Here is a 23,625-nt window from a genome sequence, read left to right as displayed (position 1 = left end):
CAATGTTTTTTTACAATTTTCGTTACTTTTTCTGAAGCCACATTATAGGTGGTGACGCAGATCGGTCTCCTGTTGGTGTCATTTTCAGGCTCCTCCCTGGGTTTTGGTTCCAAAAGGCGTCTCTATTATTGTTCGACGCTCTCTTTTTTTCTTTGGACACAATATGGCGAGGGTAATTTCTCTGTAACAGTTTTGTGCTCAAGTCTTTTGCTTGTATCTCATAATCCCGTTTTTCGGAGCAGTTGCGCCTCAGGCGTAAAAACTGCCCGAAGGGTAAATTTTCCCTCAATTGCCTTGGATGAAAACTGTCAAATTTCAACAAACAATTTCTCACCGTGGGTTTCAAATGTGTGGTGGTGATCAGTTTCCCACCTTCTGCTTGGATGTTCAGGTCCAGGAAGACAAGTTTTTGTCTACTCAGTGTGGAGGTAAACTTAAGAAAAGGATCTTGTAAATTCAACCAGGCCAGGAATAGGTTGACTTCCATTTCGTTTCCTTCCCAGATGAGCAAAACGTCATCGATATAACGTTTCCACATGTGGATGTGTCCTGAGTGGGGATTGTTCGGGGTTAAGATTTTCTTTTTCTCCAGCTGGTGTACATACAACCCTGCCACACTCGGCGCAAATGTACTTCCCATGCTGGTTCTGTGGGTTTGACGATACAGAGTATGTTGGAATAGAAAGAAATTTTCAGTCAGGGCTAAGCGGCTGCATACCAAAACGACATGTCTGGGTGTCTTATATTGCCACTCGTTCTCAAAAAGTACTTCCTCTAGAATTTCTAGGGTTTCTTTGTGGGGCAGACTGGTGTAAAAACTCTCTACATCGAGTCCGACTAGTATTTGTGTGGTTGGATCAAAGTCAAGCTCTTTGATGAGGCATAACATTGCGTTGGTATCTTGTAGATATGTCTCGGTCTGTTGCACTAGAGGTCGCAGAAAAGCATCCGCAAACTTTGACAGAGGCTCTAGGATTGACCCAATACCTGAGACAATCGGCCTCCCTGGGGGATTTTCCATTCTTTTGTGGATTTTTGGTATCGTATAAAAGTACGGGATCCTTGGGTGTTTATTATCCAGAAAGTCTGCTTCTTTTTTAGATAGCCAGTCGTTGATCAAGGATTCTTCCACCATACTTGCAATTTCAATTCTTAAACGCTCAGAGGGGTCCTCAGTTAAGATCTCGTAGTTTCGTTGGTCAGCTAAAATCCGGAGGCACTCTGAATTGTAGTCCTCAGAATTTTGTACCACTGTGGTTCCGTCCTTATCAGCGGGTTTTATTGTAAGGCTGGTATCATTTGACAATTGTTGTATGGCCTCTTTTTCAGATCTGCTTGTGTTGTAAAAAGTTTTTGAAGACCTAGGTTCTAACTCCATCACCTCCTTTAGGACCGCTTTTTCAAAAGCCAGGAGTTACACTGGCAAACATGCTGCTGGGGGAGTGAATGTGGATTTTTTCTTTAGCCCAGTGTCACTTGTGGCTGCCTCCGGTTGTAATTTGTCCTTAAAGAACACTTGTAACTTAATATTGCGAGTGAACTCCTTCAGCTCACAGTATAACTTGAATTTATCCAAATTGGTAGTTGGGACAAACCCCAAACCCTTCTCCAAAACATTTGTCTGGTCTTGGGTAAGGACCTTGTCTGAAAGGTTAACTACCAGGCTCAATGGTTGCTGGTTGATGGTACGCTCACCGGACCTTGGCTCCTTGTGTGGTTCCTGCCTGTTTCCAATGGTTGTGCCCATTGCACCTGTTGGCCTCTGGTTTTTCCTCTTCCCGACTTCTTGCCTCTCCCTAAAAAAGGCTGCTGTTGCGTGCCTGATGCCTGGGTATTGTCCCAGAAGGGAAAAGGTTGTTGTTGGTAGGGGTGGTGGAATGGTGGAAGACCATAGATGTACTGGGGTGGTGGTCCCTGAAAAGGTGGCCATCCAAAATTCCCTCTGTTTCTCATCCTACCCCCTCTGCTTCGTCTGTTTCTTGGCTGGTTACGATTGTAACTAGAATCAGAGGAGTCAGATCCTGTGTCTGAACCCCCACTATCAGTATTGTAATCAGGGTTTTTTCCGGAGAGGATATAATCATCCTTGATGTATGGGTAAACTTTTTCATGCGAAAAAGATTTCTTGTCTTTGTGAAATTTCACATATTTTGTGTCCTTCAATGAGATCTCGAACTCGTTCATAGATTTATTTAGTTCCTCCAGTCTTTTTTTGAGTTCTGCTGGAGTCTGATAGGTCTTTAGTTTTACCTCTAGGTCATGGATCTCGATTTTCATACTCTCCGCTAGGCGTGCTGCTGTTTTAACAATAAGGACTAGCCATTCCCTGGTACAGTGCCAGCTAATTAGTGACCAATCTTTTTTGAAGGCGAGGTCCCGTTGAAAAATGAATGGTTCATTATTAACTATCAGGCCACGTGGTGCCGCATTTGCCCTTAAGTATTCACTCATCAATATTCCATGTATTATTGTTTTTACTAGATCGCGTTTTAATTCTGCACGCTGCCTACAATTTAACAAAAAATGGAAGGGAGGTAGAGGGAAAAAAGGGGCATAGGCTCGCACTCCAGAAATATATAAGTCACAAACGATCTCCAAGAAACAGACGAAGCAGAGGGGGTAGGATGAGAAACAGAGGGAATTTTGGATGGCCACCTTTTCAGGGACCACCACCCCAGTACATCTATGGTCCTCCACCATTCCACCACCCCTACCAACAACAACCTTTTCCCTTCTGGGACAATACCCAGGCATCAGGCACGTAACAGCAGCCTTTTTTAGGGAGAGGCAAGAAGCCGGAAAGAGGAAAAACCAGAGGCCAACCGGTGCAATGGGCACAACCATTGGAAACAGGCAGGAGCCACACAAGGAGCCAAGGTCCGGTGAGCGTACCATCAACCAGCAACCATTGAGCCTGGTAGTTAACCTTTCAGACAAGGTCCTTACCCAAGACCAGACAAATGTTTTGGAGAAGGGTTTGGGGTTTGTCCCAACTACCAATTTGGATAAATTCAAGTTATACTGTGAGCTGAAGAAGTTCACTCGCAGTATTAAGTTACAAGTGTTCTTTAAGGACAAATTACAACCATAGGGAGCCACAAGTGACACTGGGCTAAAGAAAAAATCCACATTCACTCCCCCAGCAGCATGTTTGCCAGTGGAACTCCTGGCTTTTGAAAAAGCAGTCCTAAAGGAGGTTATGGAGTTAGATCCCGGGTCTTCAAAAACTTTTTACAACACAAGCAGATCTGAAAAAGAGGCCATACAACAACTGTCAAATGATACCAGCCTTACAATAAAACTCGCTGATAAGGGCGGAGCCACAGTGGTACAAAATTCTGAGGACTACAATTCAGAGTGCCTCCGGCTTTTAGCTGACCAACGAAACGACGAGATCTTAACTGAGGACCCCACTGAGCGTTTAAGAATTGAAATTGCAAGTATGGTGGAAGAATCCTTGATCAACGACTGGCTATCTAAAAAAGAAGCAGACTTTCTGGATAATAAACACCCAAGGATCCTGTACTTTTATACGATCCCAAAAATCCACAAAAGAATGGAAAATTCCCCAGGGAGGCCGATTGTCTCAGGGATTGGGTCAATCCTAGAGCCTCTGTTAAAGTTTGCGGATGCTTTTCTGCGACCTCTAGTGCAACAGACCGAGACATATCTACAAGATACCAAAGCAATGTTATGCCTCATCAAAGAGCTTGACTTTGATCCAACCACACAAATACTAGTCAGATTCGATTTAGAGAGTCTTTACACCAGTCTGCCCCACAAAGAAACCCTAGAAATTCTAGAGGAAGTACTTTTTGAGAACGAGTGGCAATATAAGACACCCAGACATGTCGTTTTGGAATGCAGCCGCTTAGCCCTGACTGAAAATTTCTTTCTATTCCAACATACTCTGTATCGTCAAACCCACGGAACCAGCATGGTAAGTACATCCGCGCCGAGTGTGGCAGGGTTGTATGTACACCAGCTGGAGAAAAAGAAAATTTTAACCCCGAACAACCCCCACTCAGGACACATCCACATGTGGAAAGTTATATCGATGACGTTTTCCTCATCTGGGAAGGAAACGAAATGGAAGTCAACCTATTCCTGGCCTGGTTGAATTTACAAGATCCTTTTCTTAAGTTTACCTCCACACTGAGTAGACAAAAACTTGTCTTCCTGGACCTGAACATCCAAGCAGAAGGTGGGAAACTGACCACCACCACACATTTTAAACCCACGGCGAGAAATTGTTTGTTGAAATTTGACAGTTTTCATCCAAGGCAATTGAGGGAAAATTTACCCTTCGGGCAGTTTTTACGCCTGTGGCGCAACTGCTCAGAAAAACGGGATTATGAGATACAAGCAAAAGACTTGAGCACAAAACTGTTACAGAGAAATGACCCTCGCCATAACGTGTCCAAAGCAAAAAAGAGAGCGTCGAACAATAATAGAGACGCCCTTTTGGAACCAAAACCCAGGGAGGAGCCTGAAAATGACACCAACAGGAGACCAATCTGCGTCACCACCTATAATGTGGCTTCAGAAAAAGTAACGAAAATTGTAAAAAAAACATTGGAAAACACTTAATAGTGGTAGTTTAAACCTTACCCAGCCAATGTTCAGTCACCGCAAGGGGAAGAACCTGAAGGACCTGTTAGTCCACACACGCCCTAAAGAGACAGGAGGCCCAATACGTCGCTTACACCCATTACCATCAGGACACTACCCTTGTTCAAATTGCAGCTTGTGTCATTTAACTACAGCAACGAAACAGGACACCTGCAACAATGGGTTAACCTGGGAATTAAGGGCTTTCTCGAATTGCAACACAACAGAGTTGGTCTATATGATCACCTGCACGTGTAATCTGCACTACATTGGCATGACCACCAGGAAGGTCAATACACGCATGGTTGAACACCGTAGTAATTTCAGGTGTAATTTTCCAACACAAAAATGACCACACACTTCCTGGAAAAAGGACACACCCCAAATGACATGCGATGGGTGGTCCTTGAAACACAACAGCCACACACTGACATGGAGAAAAAACTCTTAGAAAAAGAACAACGTTGGGTTTTTAAACTACGCTCTCACATTGTGGGTCTGAATGATGAAATCCCGTGGGGACAATTCACATAATCTGACTAGTACACAATGATCCTCAACTTACATTAATTTAGATCATTGAACTCTTTCTGATCTAGTGTAGCCAAACTCTAAAATCATGGAAATCCTCACTGAAATACCATTTTGTACTAAGACATTAGATGGTAGACAATGCATAAAAAAACTGTGCCCCCACCCTTGAAACGTGTGGCCTTAAAATAGTCCTGGGTACTTAAAATAGTCCTGGGTACCTAGTGTTTGGACATTTTGCGGTCATTTTTACAACTTTTAAATATTTTCCGAAAAATATTGTAAATTGATTGATAGTATCCAGAAGGATCGACCTTTGACTGTAAATTCACTGAATAGGGAAATCGTTAAGTCCTTCCAGAGTAATCTGCTTTCGGGATTACATTCATACACCCAACGCCAGGAAGCCGCTTGGCCGCAGTGCGCTTTATCAAGTTCCTTTTCATTTCATTTCAACATGGCCGCCAAGAATCTGTCGCGCACTCCTCAGCGCGTCCTAGTCATTCACTTGGACTAACGCGGAAGTGCGAGGAAGCAGAGAAGCTATAAGCAGCTCGGCGCCCCCGGTCCTACAACATTCGGACCGGAGACGCACGCATAGGTGTACAAGAGGGAGGTATCCTGTTAGCAAGTAAGTGCAGGTCATCCTGTTTACGTGTCCAAGAGGAGCTGACAGAATATCCTTGTAACTCTGTTTTTTCGATCACGAAGCCCGATTACCACGGCCTCTAATGTTTTTATTTACTTTAGATTGCTGGGATACTGAACCCCTCCGAGCCCCTGGGGCGCAACTAGGCCCTACCACATGTATGTAAAATGAAGTATATGAGTGTGCAAGTAGTATGTGTGCAGTTTCTCTTACCACGAGGTGTTAACCACGTCTTTCTGTGCAGGAAAACGTTTTTTTAATAGACACTTGGTCGGACCACATGAAATATAATCACTGTTGATCAAGGTTCGTCTTATGTGTGTGAATTTGTGTGCATTATTGGGGTGATGATTGCCCTTTAACTATTACGTTATGTTATTTTGTCTTACAGGAACCACGTGATTCATTTGGTTACGTAGGTACTGGATGCATGCATTAATATTTGTTGCAGCATTTTTCACTATTAGCTTATTGTGGCATCGTTTAGGAGTGCCGAACACAGGGCTGGTCCCTGTGTAGTCCTGAGGAAGTGCTTGGGGGATGCACGAAACATGTTGACAGAGAGAAGTTGATAGGTACACCTAAACACATTGTCATTTAGGTATCTTAATACTTCTACCCTGGTTTTAACTCTACCACCTGGAAGCAAGAATAAACTATTTAAAGCTTACTAGGCAGGTATTTTTAACTATTTACACACACCCCACTCCATCACAACACAACACTCGCACCACACATAGTCAAAAATTGTAAGTGCTCCTACGTAATTCGCAAGTCGTAGCACGCCCCAGTCCGCAGCGGACTGGGATGGCCCCTATGATGAAGCATGTCACCGTGGGGCAACCCTGGTGAGTGAGGGGACAACAAGAACAAGCATTTACAATGCAATGGTCTCGGCATCATTAAAAGTAGAGCTATTGGCATTGCTCATGACATTTCTTTTTTTTTCCTTTAATCATAAATAACAGCACTCACTGCTCTGCGCACTCACTGCTCTGCGCACTCACTGCTCTGCGCACTCACTGCTCTGCGCACTCACTGCTCTGCGCACTCACTACTCTGCACTCTGCACTCACTACTCTGCTCTCTGCACTCACTACTCTGCACTCTGCACTCACTACTCTGCACTCTGCACTCTGCACTCACTACTCTGCACTCTGCACTCTGCACTCACTACTCTGCACTCTGCACTCTGCACTCACTACTCTGCACTCTGCACTGCACTCACTACTCTGCACTCTGCACTCACTACTCTGCACTCACTACTCTGCACTCTGCACTCCACACTCACTACTCTGCACTCTGCACTCTGCACTCACTACTCTGCACTCTGCACTCACTACTCTGCACTCTGCACTCACTACTCTGCACTCTGCACTCTGCACTCACTACTCTACACTCTGCACTCACTACTCTGCACTCTGCACTCACTACTCTGCACTCTGCACTCACTACTCTGCACTCTGCACTCACTACTCTGCACTCACTACTTTGCACTCTGCACTCACTACTCTGCACTCACTACTCTGCACTCTGCACTCTGCACCCACTACTCTGCACTCTGCACTCACTACTCTGCACTCTGCACTCACTACTCTGCACTCTGCACTCACTACTCTGCACTCACTACTCTGCACTCTGCACTCTGCACTCACTACTCTGCACTCAATACTCTGCACTCTGCACTCACTACTCTGCACTCTGCACTCTGCACTCACTACTCTGCACTCTGCACTCTGTACTCACTACTCTGCACTCTGCACTCACTACTCTGCACTCTGCACTCACTACTCTGCACTCTGCACTCACTACTCTGCACTCTGCACTCACTACTCTGCACTCTGCACTCACTACTCTGCACTCTGCACTCTGCACTCTGCACTCACTACTCTGCACTCACTACTCTGCACTCTGCACTCTGCACTCACTACTCTGCACTCTGCACTCTGCACTCACTACTCTGCACTCTGCACTCTGCACTCACTACTCTGCTCTCTGCACTCTGCACTCACTACTCTGCACTCACTACTCTGCACTCTGCACTCTGCACTCACTACTCTGCACTCAATACTCTGCACTCTGCACTCACTACTCTGCACTCTGCACTCTGCACTCACTACTCTGCACTCTGCACTCACTACTCTGCACTCTGTACTCACTATTCTGCACTCTGCACTCACTACTCTGCACTCTGCACTCACTACTCTGCACTCTGCACTCACTACTCTGCACTCTGCACTCTGCACTCACTACTCTGCACTCTGCACTCTGCACTCACTACTCTGCACTCTGCACTCTGCACTCACTACTCTGCACTCTGCACTCTGCACTCTGCACTCACTACTCTGCACTCACTACTCTGCACTCTGCACTCCGCACTCACTACTCTGCACTCTGCACTCACTACTCTGCACTCTGCACTCACTACTCTGCACTCTGCACTCTGCACTCACTACTCTGCACTCTGCACTCACTACTCTGCACTCTGCACTCTGCACTCACTACTCTGCACTCTGCACTCACTACTCTGCACTCTGCACTCTGCACTCACTACTCTGCACTCTGCACTCTGCACTCACTACTCTGCACTCACTACTTTGCACTCTGCACTCACTACTCTGCACTCACTACTCTGCACTCTGCACTCTGCACTCACTACTCTGCACTCTGCACTCTGCACTCACTACTCTGCACTCTGCACTCTGCACTCACTACTCTGCTCTCTGCACTCTGCACTCACTACTCTGCACTCACTACTCTGCACTCTGCACTCTGCACTCACTACTCTGCACTCAATACTCTGCACTCTGCACTCACTACTCTGCACTCTGCACTCTGCACTCACTACTCTGCACTCTGCACTCACTACTCTGCACTCTGTACTCACTACTCTGCACTCTGCACTCACTACTCTGCACTCTGCACTCACTACTCTGCACTCTGCACTCACTACTCTGCACTCTGCACTCTGCACTCTGCACTCACTACTCTGCACTCACTACTCTGCACTCTGCACTCACTACTCTGCACTCTGCACTCTGCACTCACTACTCTGCACTCTGCATTCACTACTCTGCACTCACTACTCTGCACTCTGCACTCACTACTCTGCACTCTGCACTCACTACTCTGCACTCTGCACTCACTACTCTGCACTCACTACTCTGCACTCTGCACTCACTACTCTGCACTCTGCACTCTGCACTCACCACTCTGCACTCACTACTCTGCACTCTGCACTCTGCACTCTGCACTCACTACTCTGCACTCACTACTCTGCACTCTGCACTAACTACTCTGCACTCTGCACTCTGCACTCACTACTCTGCACCATTGCGAAGATTCAGCCTTAATGTATGGACATTCGTACTGTCCAGCATATGTGTAAATGATGCTCCACTTACACGGTCACGGGTATAGATAACCAGCACTACACTTGCATAGAATACTATGAGAAGTCGAACATTCCACAAGGGTTTTAAGCCACTTCTGAGGTACCAGCCAAGTATTTCTGCCTCTTCCGAATCACCAGTGGCACTTTTTGTACATGGTGTGAGGTAAGGGTTACTCTTTTGCTGAGAAACAGAATCGCAGAGGCCTCCTAAAAGCAAAGTCGTTCCCCTGTGCAAAACAATTATCTTATCAGGCAGCCCGTGAGACAGTAAGCATGTGCGCAATACGAAGAAAGTGGAACGCGAAAGAACGCAAAATTGGATCGTTTCCCCCGTTTCCCTCAATTTCTGCTTAGGGTCGTGTGACCGAGACTCGAACCCGGGTCCTCTCGGTCCGAGGTCGAGCGCCCTAGCCGTTAGGCCACCTCCTCTCCGCTATAAAAGCGGCATGCGGGGAGCATCTTGTGGTTTTCAAAACCCATTTGTGCGGCCTACTCTCCGCCTCCGTATCCCGTGTAATCGGAAATGTGTGGCACCGTCACAAGCCTCTCTGTAATTAGCACCGGGGCTGAGTAACGAGAGAAAGGATTACTCCCTTATAAAGTGCTTGAAACCCGGCTATCGGTATAAAGCGCCACTTAGATAAACAAGGCCACAGTTAATTGAATGCCCTCCATTTTTTAGGTCCAAATTCAATTGCGGGCCCTATGCTTTATCCCGTTCTCAAAGAAAGGGAACTTTGTATCCTTTAATGTAAGTTCTTGAACTGAAAAGCTTATTATTCTTTCAACAGTAGCATGTCTCCCTCTTGTTTAACTCCACCGAGAGTTTCATTTGCAAGAGAGTACCCAAAGCGCTACTGAGAAACTAGGGGCTGTTGCATTTAAATATCCGCAAGCCCAACACCAAGGCTGCCTAGTCTTGAATTTGTCTTGTGCTTTTTTATTACGGAGGCCGCTAGCAAACCTTCCGCCTTCCGGCCATGTCGGAGGCTGCCCCAAGTATTACATTATTTATCTAGGCGCTGTGCAATGGAGTTTCTTGTTACCCATCTCAACGAGCGTCATGTTATCGACCTTAGACGAATGATAGGCAGGGCAGCCCTACAGGATCGGTGCCTCCTGGTCCTCGTGGTGTCCAGCTGGAGGGCCTACTCTTCAGGGTGCAATTGAGAGACCTGAACTTGCCATCACAACTGTCAGTCGAAATAGGGGGCTGGTTATGCCTCGGTGGCCTGCGCAGTGCCTACCTCCCGGTGCTGGAAGGTATTTCGTGCGTAATAAATTGGACATAAGCTGGGCAGTCTTTAATAAGAGGACGTGCAAGATTATCCCTTTCACCGGCCAAAGCTTATCTCTCAATGGATGGCTGAGGGCCATTGCTCTACAGTTAATTAGCAGCAGAGGTAAATCAGGCTCTGGAAGGAGACGATCTCCACACATCTATCTTTGGAGGGCTTCTTAGGTCAGAGGTCACAAAGGACCGATGTGTGAGGCGGGAGGAGGCCCGAGAAATTAAAGAGCAAACGGCTGGAAAGGATCCCAGTGCATCTGAGAAAACCCAGCGCTGAACACTGTGTATTTCAATATAAACAAGAAATCACTGAGGTCCAATTTTTTTTTGCCGAGTTTTATATAGCGCAAACTTGACCCGAATCGGGTATCAGAGCGCTTTACAGAGCACCAGTTACGTTACATGAGGACACAACACTCACCTTTAAAGTTGCTGGGGACGGCCGCCGGTGCAATCTGCAGACTGCAGAGTTCACAGGAGAGGAGGGGCTGGGGCCGGGAGGAGCAGCTCAGGCTCGCAGTCCGTAGTCGCAGGCTCCGCTCAGCTCGAAAGGAATTTGAAAAGGAGGAAGTGGGGGGGTGCCAAAGATAAAGGGCAAGATTACCGTGTCACTGTTCTGTTGCATGCAATGGTGTACGCGCTCGCACCATCTGGATTGCATTACACGGGCACTCTGACAGCTCGTAATTAAGATTAATCACTCTGCTGTGCTCGTTCTCGCACACAATATGCCACATCGGGCACGCGTAAATTACTTACATTCTATCACGTCAACGCTACTACATACACAGCACAGCGAAGACGAATCACTAGGCAGATGACAAAATACACTAAGGAATGTGTCTGTTCAGAGCTCTAGAGATCCTTTCTTTCTTCTTTAGCATTAGGAGCTCGAAGCTCCACCCCCTTCGTGGGCGGAGGCCGAGCCCTAAAAAGAGCAACACTCTTTTTCCTATCACTATACACACTATTCCAACTCCAGTGGGTGTTGCGAATAGGCCTATAGTCAATAGCTAGGCTCTTGATCTCTGCTTCTCAGAGATCGTTTGTGACAAGCCTAAAGTTAGTTAGTTATGAGTAGTGGAGGAGATATAGTAACAATGTAAAGCACTATATCAGTCCAGAAAACCCCCCAGGATACAAGCTGAAAAGAGTGCAAAGAATTTGCTCTTCCATTAAAGAAAGGCTTTCTTAACCTGTGGGAAGAAAGACATATGGAGTACAATATACTTAAAATAACTGATAAGATTGCTCCCTGGGTTCATGTAAAGATCAAGATTGGTAAAAAAACACAAAAAATGCCTATGTTCATACTTACAAATTATGATTTTTTTTTTACTTTTGCCATAAATGAAATTCATGAATCTGATGAATTTGTCTGTAAGTTGTTCTCCAAGAAAATCAGATATCAAGATAAGAAAAATCTAAATGAAACTTAGCCTTCCAACATGAGGATAACACTTCCAACTTTACCCTAGTCAAAAATATACAAATTCACATTTACCTCTTTAAGCGGGCCTGGCTTCAGGCTCATGCATTTTTTGAGCCAATTTTGTTTCATTTTTCTTTCTCAAAAATTGCATAAATGTAAAACTACAATTTGATGCAGATTTACAAGGTGTTGCAGTGAGAACAGTGGCAGCAGGACTGTTAGGATTTTGTCATGTCCACATAAGTTTTGCCATTTAGTTTAAAGGAATGACATCCATGTTTGGATGTGGCCTAATGGACAGAGCGGCCAAACTCAAAGCTGGGGAACAGGGTTCAAGTCTTGGTAAGGATGGTCAACATCCTGTGATTCTGGGCAAATCACTTAATCTCCATGTGCCTAAATGTGTCTGTCTGTAACACAACTGGTGCTCATGTAAAGCGCACTGATACCTTTGGGCCGAGTTTGCGCTATATAAAACGCCACATTAAAAAAAATAGGTGATTTGGGTCAAACTTCCTAACCTGGAACGCAATTATATCTTATAGGGATGTTAGTTGTGTGATCTATAATCACATAAAAATGGAAAGAAAGCGACCCCCAGACTCCGCTGATTGGTTTTAAAAAATTGAAGAACATGGAGATTAGGGAAAATCACACTGTGTCATTTGACTGGAATATATTGCTGTTCAGAAGTATTGAGAGAGAGACATTATTTTCCAGGGCAGACCTTTCATCATCAATTAGGTTACTCCAGGTATATGCAAGCATTTATCCAGTGAGTTTTACTATATCACATGAATGTCAGCCGACCTACAGAGTGTGGCAGTACTTTACAATTTCATGTTATTTCTAGGTGGATGGCATAACAAAGTGGTCTTGTGAATATCTTCCATTACATATCTAACATCTTATTCCCATAAGAAGTGGGTCAGAGAAGTGTACTTAGTTGTATATGATCACAGAATGGAGACACGGATTGGGGGTGTTGTCCTGGAACATGAAAAGTGTCAACATCCTCTCAAAATGCCTGTTGTTTTGAATGATTAGGTGAGATACAGTAAAGCTGGAATCAAGCCTGCAAGCAACCAACATGGAGACATTAGGGGATCATGCTGTTGATTAAGCTTCAGTCATTCATAGACCAGCTGCAACGTGCAACAAGGCCGATTCTGCTGGTGTGCTAGCTTCCATATGTTTGTCAATCTTAAACACAAGCATTATTTTGAGAAACTCAAGAAAAGAGCAAAACTGGACTCGGTACGTCATACGTGCCAAGGGCACCTAATATGATGTTATTGTATTGGTAAGGAGGTATGGAGCTTAAAGTGGATAACAATGGCATTGGCACTTCTACAGATGTAGTTGATTCTTTTAATTAAAAAACAAATAAAAAATAAGCGGGCTCAGAAGTGGCACACCTACTGGAATCACATCCAGCTAAGGAAGAATAAAAACATTCATGAATTGTTTCGAAGGGACTGTTCAAAAGTGAACTGTTTACCAATCTGTTGCACGGAAGGTATAGAAGGAGATGTTTGCCTAAGATCACAATATCTTCTTAACAGATAGCTAGTCTTCAGTATGAGTGTCCAACAACCAGGTGGCAGAGTGCATGCCAAGCCTGGATTCGTTGAGGTCCTTAGACCTGCATTTAAAAAGCTAAACACAAGTTTCTATGCAACAATTGTTAAGGTTAGCAAAAACAGAACTGGTGAGCTTTCCTCTCATATTCAGTGTGGAATATTCCAAAGATTTGCAGCAAAAGAAAGAAAAAGAGAAGGTGATTTGCCCACAAGGTCATTTATGGGTAGGATCCAATAGTTAAAATCCATGCTATGCAAATCCATTGTGGATACTGAGGTATTGTTAAACTGGTACAAGAAAGGTTATGATGAGAAGACTCAGTTGACACGTGCAGGCGCCAATTTCGGAGTACACAGGGTCGCGGGCTAGTCTTTCCCCCCTGAAGGTATTTAAACACAGGCTGAGCCGAACGCGCGTCCTGAAGTCCTCCTGAGGCTTGAGCTGGGAGTAGACCATCGATTAGTTTTAAACTGGTTTTAAAATTTGCTTTTATAACTTGAAACCTTGATCACTTGCACTTTGCGCTTTTGCACAGAATTAGGAACTTTAGGCTCCAGGGGTCCGCAGTTGACACGCAAGGCTGTCATTTTGGGAGTACATAAGGGTCGCGGGCTAGTCTTTCCCCCTTGAAGGTATTTAAACACAAGCTGGCGCGAACGCGCGCCTAAGGCAAGCCTGTCTGCGCCAGTCTGCGCTCGTTCCGCGCTCAGCGCCAGCCCCCCTGTACAAGACACTTTAGGTAAGGACATGCCTTTACAATATTCTAGTAGTTATCTAAAAGGCTTAAACATCATCAATATTAACAAGAAATGCTCTGGTATTCAACTCGATTCCAGGCCCCTACAGGCCCAAATGATTTGCCCGGGCTGCAGCATCAAATTACCAGAACTACTGTTCCAACCTGTCGCTGCAATAAATAAGCGATCGCCCGGCAGAGAAAAGGACAGTTCCTCTTAAGTTTGGAATTGTGTCCTTCGCAATGCAAGGTCCCTAGTCAAACATAGCACTGACTGCGCCTCCCTTATAGAGGATAAGAAGATAAATATTGCATTCATCACAGAAACATGGACCGACGATACTTCCGGGCTAGGCTTAGTTAAAGCTACTCCTCCAGAGAATATCTGCTTAACGCTGAATAGGTCACAGAGGAAAGGATGGGGATTAGCGATCACATATCATAACTCAAATAGGGCATCCTTCAATCCACTAGTTAGTGAGAAATCTGAAGCATTGGACTTCTGTTTTAATCTCTCATATTGCTATACTTTCAGAGGTACCCTCATCTACAGGCCTCCGGATCTGAGATGACAGTTTTTATCTCAAGCAGGCTGTATAATGGAAAACAGGATAAGTGTGAATTTCTATACAGTATTGGGAGACTTTAATTTCGATCTTGAGTTGCTTTCAGATTTAGATACCATTAATCTCCTAGACCTGATGAATACAAGGCTGATTCTTTCTCACTACTGTGTGGAGTGCTGCAAGGGTCTTCATTGAGTCCAACACTTTTTAACATTTATGTGTCCTCATTGGCGCCCTTAATTGAATCCTTCGGCTTCAATCTGACTTCCTACGCGGATGACACCCAAATTGTTGTGCCCATATGGCCTGAGGGGTTTCTGGGAACTGCGTCCCTGCTCCAGGATTGTATGAATGCCGTATTGGTCTGGTGGCACAAAATTGCCTAAAACTTAACTACCGTAAAACGGAGGTTGTGTCCTTTGGCATCAATCCCAACTTCTGGTCTTCTGACTGCTGGCCGGACAATTTGGGCCCCCTTCCCACCCCGAGTAGGAAAGTAAAAAACCTGGGAGTGTGGATTGACAGCAATCTTAGTTTTAAGGATCAGGTGAACACAGTGGCCTCACACACTTCCTATATCCTGAGATCATGTAGGAAAATAATGCCACTGCTCCCCAAAGACACACAAAAAACAGTGATTAAAGTGTTAACAATATCCAGATTGGACTATTGTAACAGCCTATATCTCAATATCCAAGAAGGACTGATGAACATATTACATATCCTGCAGATTGTGGCGGCGAGACTCCTGACTGGCACACCTAAATACGCCTCTATCTCGGCTGAGATAAAAAACACTCCACTGGCTGCCGGTCAGGAAGCGCACTCGATTCAAAGCATTATGCTTGGTCTTAAAGCCCTTCATGGAACCGGGCCAGACTACCTGCAACAATGACTACGCTGGTATGCACAGAACAGATTGTTAAGGTCATCCGCTGGAAAACTGGTGAGGATGCCATTGGTGAAAAAAGCCAGTTGGAGGGGGGGGGGCGTTGTAGCCAATGCTGCCAAGGCATGGAATGACCTTCCAGTACACCTCAGGAGTATGACAAATTTACTTGCCTTTAGAAAAGCATTAAAAACATGGCTCTTTATTAATTCATTTCAGTGTCACTTCTTCCACCATTAATCTTCGGCAGGACTTCACACTGCACCAGGACACCTTCAGGTAGCAGTATCGCTCTAGAAATGTCAATAAAAATAACAAGACTGTTGAATGTTGAAAGATGTGGGAGCAGCATACATGTAGTAGTTATAAGGAACTCGAAGGTACACATCTTGTGCAGCAATAATACTGGCATAAACTTTGGAACAAAGGAAGAGGTACAGAAAAGACTGGCCAGAGAGTAATAATCAATCATGAATTGCCTTTTGAGAAATGTGGATAAGGAATTGCCTCAACTGGACACAGTGAGTATTCATAGAGATGACCATCAATGTTTGTGCAGTATTTGTTACGCTATTTTGCCATGGAACAATAAGTGTAAGCATGGTGGCTCAAGCCTCGATTGAGTCATGATGCAATTCCGTTCCCTCAACAATGTTAAAAAATGTCATATTATTCTCACTGCATTTGCTTACATGGGTAATGCCATTCCTGGTTTGGTTTCTGTAGTTCTGCGAAAAAAAGGAATTTCATCATAACCAAAATTGAAGGGGTTATATCAATGTGCTGAGGAATATTCACACTGAATTGACCTGAAGATTAGTAGCAAAATACTATGCCTCAATCAAGTCATTATAACATGGAATCCATAAGGGTAAGCATTGTTGTAGGAGTACAGTGTTACAATACTGTGGTAATAACAGAGAATTTGACCTTTGCACCCTTGTTATAGATGCATGAATTAATGTTTATTAGTACACCGGCCTAAATAACATATGTTATTGGGCCTCATGTATTTTCACCGACATTCCATAAAGGTTATATATGCAGATGAGCAGAGTACGCCTCTTTATTTCCATTGCTGAGGCACATTTGGCCCCTGTTCTGTTTGTCCTGCTGGGGTTTTTCCTTTTTAGTATTTGTTTTTAGCTTTTTAGCATTTTACACTTTGTATTCCATACTGATACGAATTGTAATATGTAGTGTGGTTTTTAGTCTCATTGTATTTTAACTGTTTTTAAGTATGAACTTTTCGTATATGTATTTTGATCAATTTGTACATTGCCAATGTCTTTATATGATATTAAGTTATCGCAATAAAGTATTTTGACTTTTGACTGACTGACATTGCTGAGTGTGAGGAGGGGCCAATGCGTAACATAATTTTATCTATGAGTCAGTAAAGGTTGTTTTTCTCATATCCAATTTCTGTACCCTGGTAATAAACTGGAACTTGACCTTTGCACTGCAGTAACAAAAGTGTGAATGTACATTTATGACCACAGCGGCTCTAAATAACATCTGATTAAGCCACATTTATTTTCACTGCAAAGCAAGAAATACTTTTCCTACACAAGTAACAAAACTGCGTCGCCCTTGTTTTCTTTTGTAGCCTTTTGACATTTTTGTGTAATGTTTGGTTTCGGTTTTCTCTTCTGTTCGAGAATAAATAAATAAATATATATTATATATATTTAATACAGCGGGAGAGAGAGAATTTTGGCTTGACAACAGGTCTTATCGGAGCATATCACTGTATCACAAGATGAAGGCTATTTGGGCAACAAAAATAATCAAAAGATATTTGAGGGGTTTGAACGGTATGCTTGCTTGAGCTATTCAAAGTTCAATGAGTTCATTTCCTCGTCTTCCCTGTGTTTTGTAAAGGTCTGTCGGCCTCCAACAACGCCCTCTTTCTTCACATGAGAAAGGGAGCCGCGTCCTCTGCAGGAATTTTCCATTCAATGGCTCTTACTTTCCTAACTGGGGCCCCCAGCGCTGCAATGCTGTATATTTCTTTCCACTGCAGCTTGACATTATGTAGCCAGCAACACGAGCGATCCTGTGTTCACACAGCACCTCCTTTTCCCCCTAAAAAGACACCGCATACAGCGATATTCGGAAAGTGGTAAGCTGAAACTGAATTTCACGTAATTAGCAGGCTTCCGTTGCTTTTAAAATAGAAAAACGTGTATTGCCCTCTGCTGGTCCCATTAATAATAAAAAAAATGGTAAACATTCCCCAGCACTGCGTCTGCATTTTTGCTGTCCTTTTTCGCACCTCAGAGGATTCGTTTTTGCATAATGTTTGCTAGGTATTCATCATTGTCTGGAATTCTGATGAAAGTATCCATGGGATTTTTCATAACCGCCGCATTGAACCAAAAACTGACAGAAACGCGAAAAAAAAATCGGTCTGCAAAACAGCACATTAGCAATCTGTTGAAATGCCGCTCTGCACTTCCAAAACAGCAGCTCCACGACTTGCTAAAACAATGCGGGGGAAACGAACAAATTGGAAATTATCAGCCACAATACAAATTAGTTGTTTTTTTTGTGTGCAAAATATCTTCGTTTGCAGGCACAACAGTCATCGCTGCTGCCGTTTGTAAACATAAACCGGCTCTGCAACGGTCGACGCTTCAAACGGCGGGAAGGAGGTTTCCCCCTGTCTGTGCGAAGTGGTAGGTTCTCAGACAGCAAGGTCTCGGGAGGTCAGACTGGGACTTTGCATTGTGAGTGGTATGGAAGCAAGGAGACAGGTTGGGGAGGGCGCGGTGGTTGAGCTTACTTAGGCTGGGAGGGTGGGCCATTCTAAAGAGGGAAAGGCTGTTTCTTTGCAGGACACCTACGGTATTTCTTTTCAGAGGGCATTACTTCCACTTTTAGCCTGGAACAAGAGCTGCCGATGGGGTGACAGTCCATGCTGATCAAAGCGACCTAACAATTGAATGCTTTGCTCTAGGGCTTATTTGGCATTCTAATCGGAATTCTTGATAGAAAGAGCGAGAGAGAGAGTAATGGGAGTAGAAAATAAAACGAGGGAATGCTTAATATTCTTTGTTAGAATGTGTTAAAGACGCTTCGATTAGAGGTCTTTCTTTCTTTCATCTGTGTGTTTTTCCAACTGTTAATCTATTGCACATCCCTGTTCTTTTTCCTTTTCTTTCTCTTGTTTCCCAATTATTTTTCATGAGATCTTTACTTATACCATTGCTCACCTTCTTTCCTTATGCTCAGCCTGGCTCTTTCTTCTATTTTGCTTTTCCTTCTTTTTTCCCTCAAAATATTTCTCATGATTTCTTTATTTCTTTCATTGTCACACCTTTATTTACGCACAGCCTGGTTCTTTCTTTCTTTCTTTCTTTCTTTCTTTCTTCCCTTTCTTTCTTATCCTTCTTTGTCAATTTCCCATCTGTTTGAGAAACATGTTTGAAGAGATGTCTGAGGTAGCTTTTCATGTGCCACATTAGCTTTTCTTGTGCCACATTCAACCTTTGTGAAACTTTGATAGCTACATTTTAGGCAGATTAACCTCGCAACTAACTTCTAAAGTAACCAATGGTATTGCTTTGGAATGGTGTAGCAGGGGTAAAGCTGCAACAGGCTTTAATGGTACTTATGGTGATGTCATGTGACCTGAGTTGGTATCCTTGCTGGACGGGGATAGACTAAAGAGGACAACCCCCTGACAAACGCAGTTTTATTACTGTTTTATCATCAAAAATTCATGCCTTTATCACCAAAGCAATTGTCTTAGGATATAATATCATGATAGATTATTATTGGTTGCTTAAATTTATCTTTGACGTCTAATGTTCACTCAATTAAATATATAATCATTGAAACTACTTAATGATGTTACCTTCGACGTATCTAGGTATCAGTCAAATAATTGTTTGCTCGATGAAGTTAAAATCCATTGTTGAATTTCGAGAGATTGACAGAAAGGACAAAAAGAATAATAAACATACCAAAGTCATTGTCTTCCAAGAGAATACAAAGCAACAAAAAACAAACTAAAGCTTTGCTATGAAACATACAATTAAATATAACTGGTCACAGCTTTCAGCTATTCTGCTATTCTGGGAATTTATTTAACCCCTAGTAAACTTTTTGTAAAATTATAAGACAGGGCAGTGTAATCATTGCTCTTCTCTGCAGAAAAAAGTTTGGCTTTTACAATTGTCTCTGCCTGAGACATTAGGGGGTACATTAGTGAGTACCTGGCACATTATATAAAGTTATTTTGCCCATGTAAAGCATATGATTTCCAAATGTATCCCAAAGTCTTTATCCAGCGGTCTGTTGAGCAAGTCTTGGGGCCCAACAGACAACAAAATGTTGATATTTAATAGCAGCCAACATAAACATAAGGTATTTGTACACTGGGCTCCCTCAACAAAACTGCTTAAGAAGCTCATGAGACTCTTCCTAAATCTAGATCTGTTTAAGAAAAAGATGCCTTGAGGATCGCCGTAAATCATTCACGCCTAATAGCATATATCAGAAATGTATAACTTTCCAGGAGTGTTAGATCCTGTTTGGGGTCCACGGGGGCAAGCAGGGCTACTGGGCCACACTCATGGTGGTTGGGGTCGTTTGGTTTTGGTGTCCTAGGGTTTGTCCTACTTTGGCTAAAAAAAACTAGGCCTAATACTCAGATTCCACATTTTACTCTCAGGGTACTAATGGCAAGCTGTCAAACTCTTTTCGGGGTGGTAGTGTGTGAGGTAGAGACTCAGAACTCAAGCAGTCAAAGAGTAGGCACAATTATTCATTTTCCAACCAGTACTTTTCTTTAAGTGATACAAGAAGTTATTTAACCACTCCAAAATGAGATACCACACAAAAGGAATGTTAATCACCATAAGATTGCATAGTCCATGGAATATGCGGGTTATCTACACAAAAATCAAAAGACTTAAGTGCAGCTTTTAGCTCACAATGGGTACAAATGAGCAGCTTCCCTGGTTTCTGGTTAGACTGTATTTCTCTGTAAGCAGAGACAGTTCTGTTTAAACAAGATTTTCGTTAAATTTGTAGTAAAGTTCGCAATCAGTGTTCAGTTCAGGTGATGGTTGTCACTAAGTTGACAGGTGCTTGTTAGACTTAGGCACAAGAGTGCGTGCCACAGCGCAACATACAAGCTTTTGGGTGAAGTGACTCAGCAAGGTATACCGGCCTCCTCTCCACTCAAATGTCTCTAGGAAAGTCGGCTCCAAACTGGCCAATCCTGACATTCCTGGAGGTCGGTACCTTCTTTTAGTAAATAGTGCCATTCCCGTCCCACTGTGCAGACGGTAGAGTCAGTACAAGTCTGTTGACCCCCTCTGGTAGCAGTCACTGGACTGGGCATACTGGCCAGTTGTTCAGCTGTTCAGCTCACAGTGCTTAAATGTAGGAACATTCAGGGAGACTAAGAGACTTTTGGGCAGACTAAGGTCTACTCCGGGTACTCTCCAGCAAACAGCTGACTCTCTGGGGCTGACCCTCATCTGGACTCCATTACAAAGCAATGCAGTTACCCAAAAATACCCCCAAAGGACCTGGGTAGCTTGTGATAAAGCCATAAGTGGTCCAAACTGAAAAATAAATGATTACATATCGGAGGGCCAAATTAACCACCTCCTCCTTATTTATTTAGGCAGCCCCAATGTGTTTTAATCACAGAAGTGTGAGGTCCCAAAATCCAGACACACACCACATTTGTACTCTTGAAATTTTTGAAAATATATTACAAAAACAATACAAATGCACAATTTACATTAAGGTTTTAGCTCCCGAGAAGGTTGTTATTGTCACAGAGTCAGATTGTAATACCACTAACCTGAAAGATCCGACCAACAGGGGCGATGTGTGAAGCCTGTCCTATTATTCCCCCTTGTGGTATCTCCTGAGAGCGAGTATTAGACATCTTTCCAGATAGACCCACACAGGGAAAAGGGGGAATGGGATAAAATAATTAAAAGAAAAGGGTGCTGAAGATAACTGGAAAGCCTCGTCTTCAGGGTTCATCACAGGGTACCAGTGCATATTCTGTGTAGATCCAACCGTGTGTTAGCGCTCTGCAAAAAGACAAATAAATAACAGTGTACCAAAAACCACTTATATGTGTCTGTTCCCATGTCAACTGCATGCAATAATTCTGAACGAAATCACATACAGCAAAATCTTCACACAGCTGATGAAAGCACAAGAACAGTGTCCATGTCCTTTTAGTTTCATGGAATGGACATCATTCATGAGATTGTATTCCTTTGAAGAAACATATGAGTTGTGTTCAGTTTGTAACAGAATACTCTTTTTGGTTTGATAGTACATGGCAGTCCTTCTAGAAAAATACCAACAGAAACAAAAAAGAACAACAGAGCAAGCGCTCTCTGTACTTATTTGCTCAGCCTAGATAGGCTGCAGCTGTGATTTTTTCTTGGCTGTTGAATTTCACAGCGAGAAGGACGGATTGTCCTGCGAGTGTTTAGCACGGGCTTTTATTAGTTCTCCGCCTCCAGCCGGGAACACATGTATAAACACAGGGGCTCCGATACTGGTTCACTGGGACAGGAACTCGGGAGACTGGTGCGGCCGACCTCGGGCGATCTGCCATAATAGGAACCGCCCAACCTTGGATGCCACCAGCACACCCTTCCTGTGTGTGGTTAAGAAAATAGAACCTGCAAGAAGTACATGCTTTTCTTCGAGAGCATCAAGAGGGTTTGAAGAAGGAATCAGCAATCAACCCAAAGTAGCAGGAGAAAATGATTAGCAGCGGGAGGAACTCACAGAGATCAGACTTGGACTCGGATTGTCAAGCACGGGACAATCTGAAGGGCGGAGTTTATATAGGCTTGCAGCCTATAGAGTAGCTACGTAAAAGGCTACTGTTCCTTGTCCTGAAGTCTTCTGGGACTGGTAGCCCCTTCCCTACCAAGGAGGGGTTTACATTCATGCCACACTCGACCCCTAGTCATGTGATGGTATGAGGATGGTGTCAGTAGGTCTTTAGCTTGTGTGTCTATTCTATTCTGACCCCACCAGTATATTTGTACAACACCATGACAGAACCCCCCGCACGGACCGTCGTCCTGGCGGTCTTCCAGGCTTTGAGGGATAGTGTTCATGGAAACATCTAAGAAGGACCGGACAATGGAGTGTATGTACTGGTTCCCAAGTTCTGTCTTCCGGGCCAAAACTCTTCCAGTCAACTAAGTAGTAAACACACCCTCTTAACAGCTTAGAATCCAATATGCTTTTCACTTCATACTCCTTTTCATTCTCTATTTCTATGAATAGTGGTTTGGACAGGAGTTGGGTTTGCATAGGACAGGGAGGTAGCAGAGATATGTGGAATTCTGGACGTATACGCCAGGAAGTGGGTAGGTACATCCTTATAGCTACTGGATTCACCACCTTTTCAATACAGTAAGTTCCTACATACTTAGGTCTCAGTTTATTGATCCCTCTTAACCGCAGAATCTTTGTGGCTAACCAAACCTTGTCTCCCACTTGATAGGAAGGTTTTGCTGCACCCTTTTTGTCTGCAAAATGCTTGCCTACATCTCGTGCCTTCTCCAGATGTCGTTTCGCATCCTGAAGCAATGCACAAAGATGGGCGTGATGTTCCTGAATAGAAGGATGTTTGGAGGTTATAGGCCACTCAAAGGGAAGCATATTTGGGGGATGTCCATTCAAACAATAGAAAGGAGAACAACCTAATGGGGAGTGTTCTGCATTGTTGTAAGTGAATTCCACCATCCATAACAACATACTCCATTCCTCTGCAATGTGCAAGTTAAGGCATCCTAGATACTGCTCCAACGTCTGGTTCCAGCATTTCGTTAATCCGTCCTCCTGGGGATGCAAGCTGGTGGAAAGGTGAGCATCCACTTTCATGATTTCGCATAATGCTCACCAAAAGCGTGATGTGAACTGGGAACCTCTATCC

Source organism: Lissotriton helveticus, chromosome 11 (assembly GCF_964261635.1).
Source record: "Lissotriton helveticus chromosome 11, aLisHel1.1, whole genome shotgun sequence".
NCBI lineage: Eukaryota > Metazoa > Chordata > Amphibia > Caudata > Salamandridae > Lissotriton > Lissotriton helveticus.
This window is presented reverse-complemented; position numbering follows the sequence as displayed.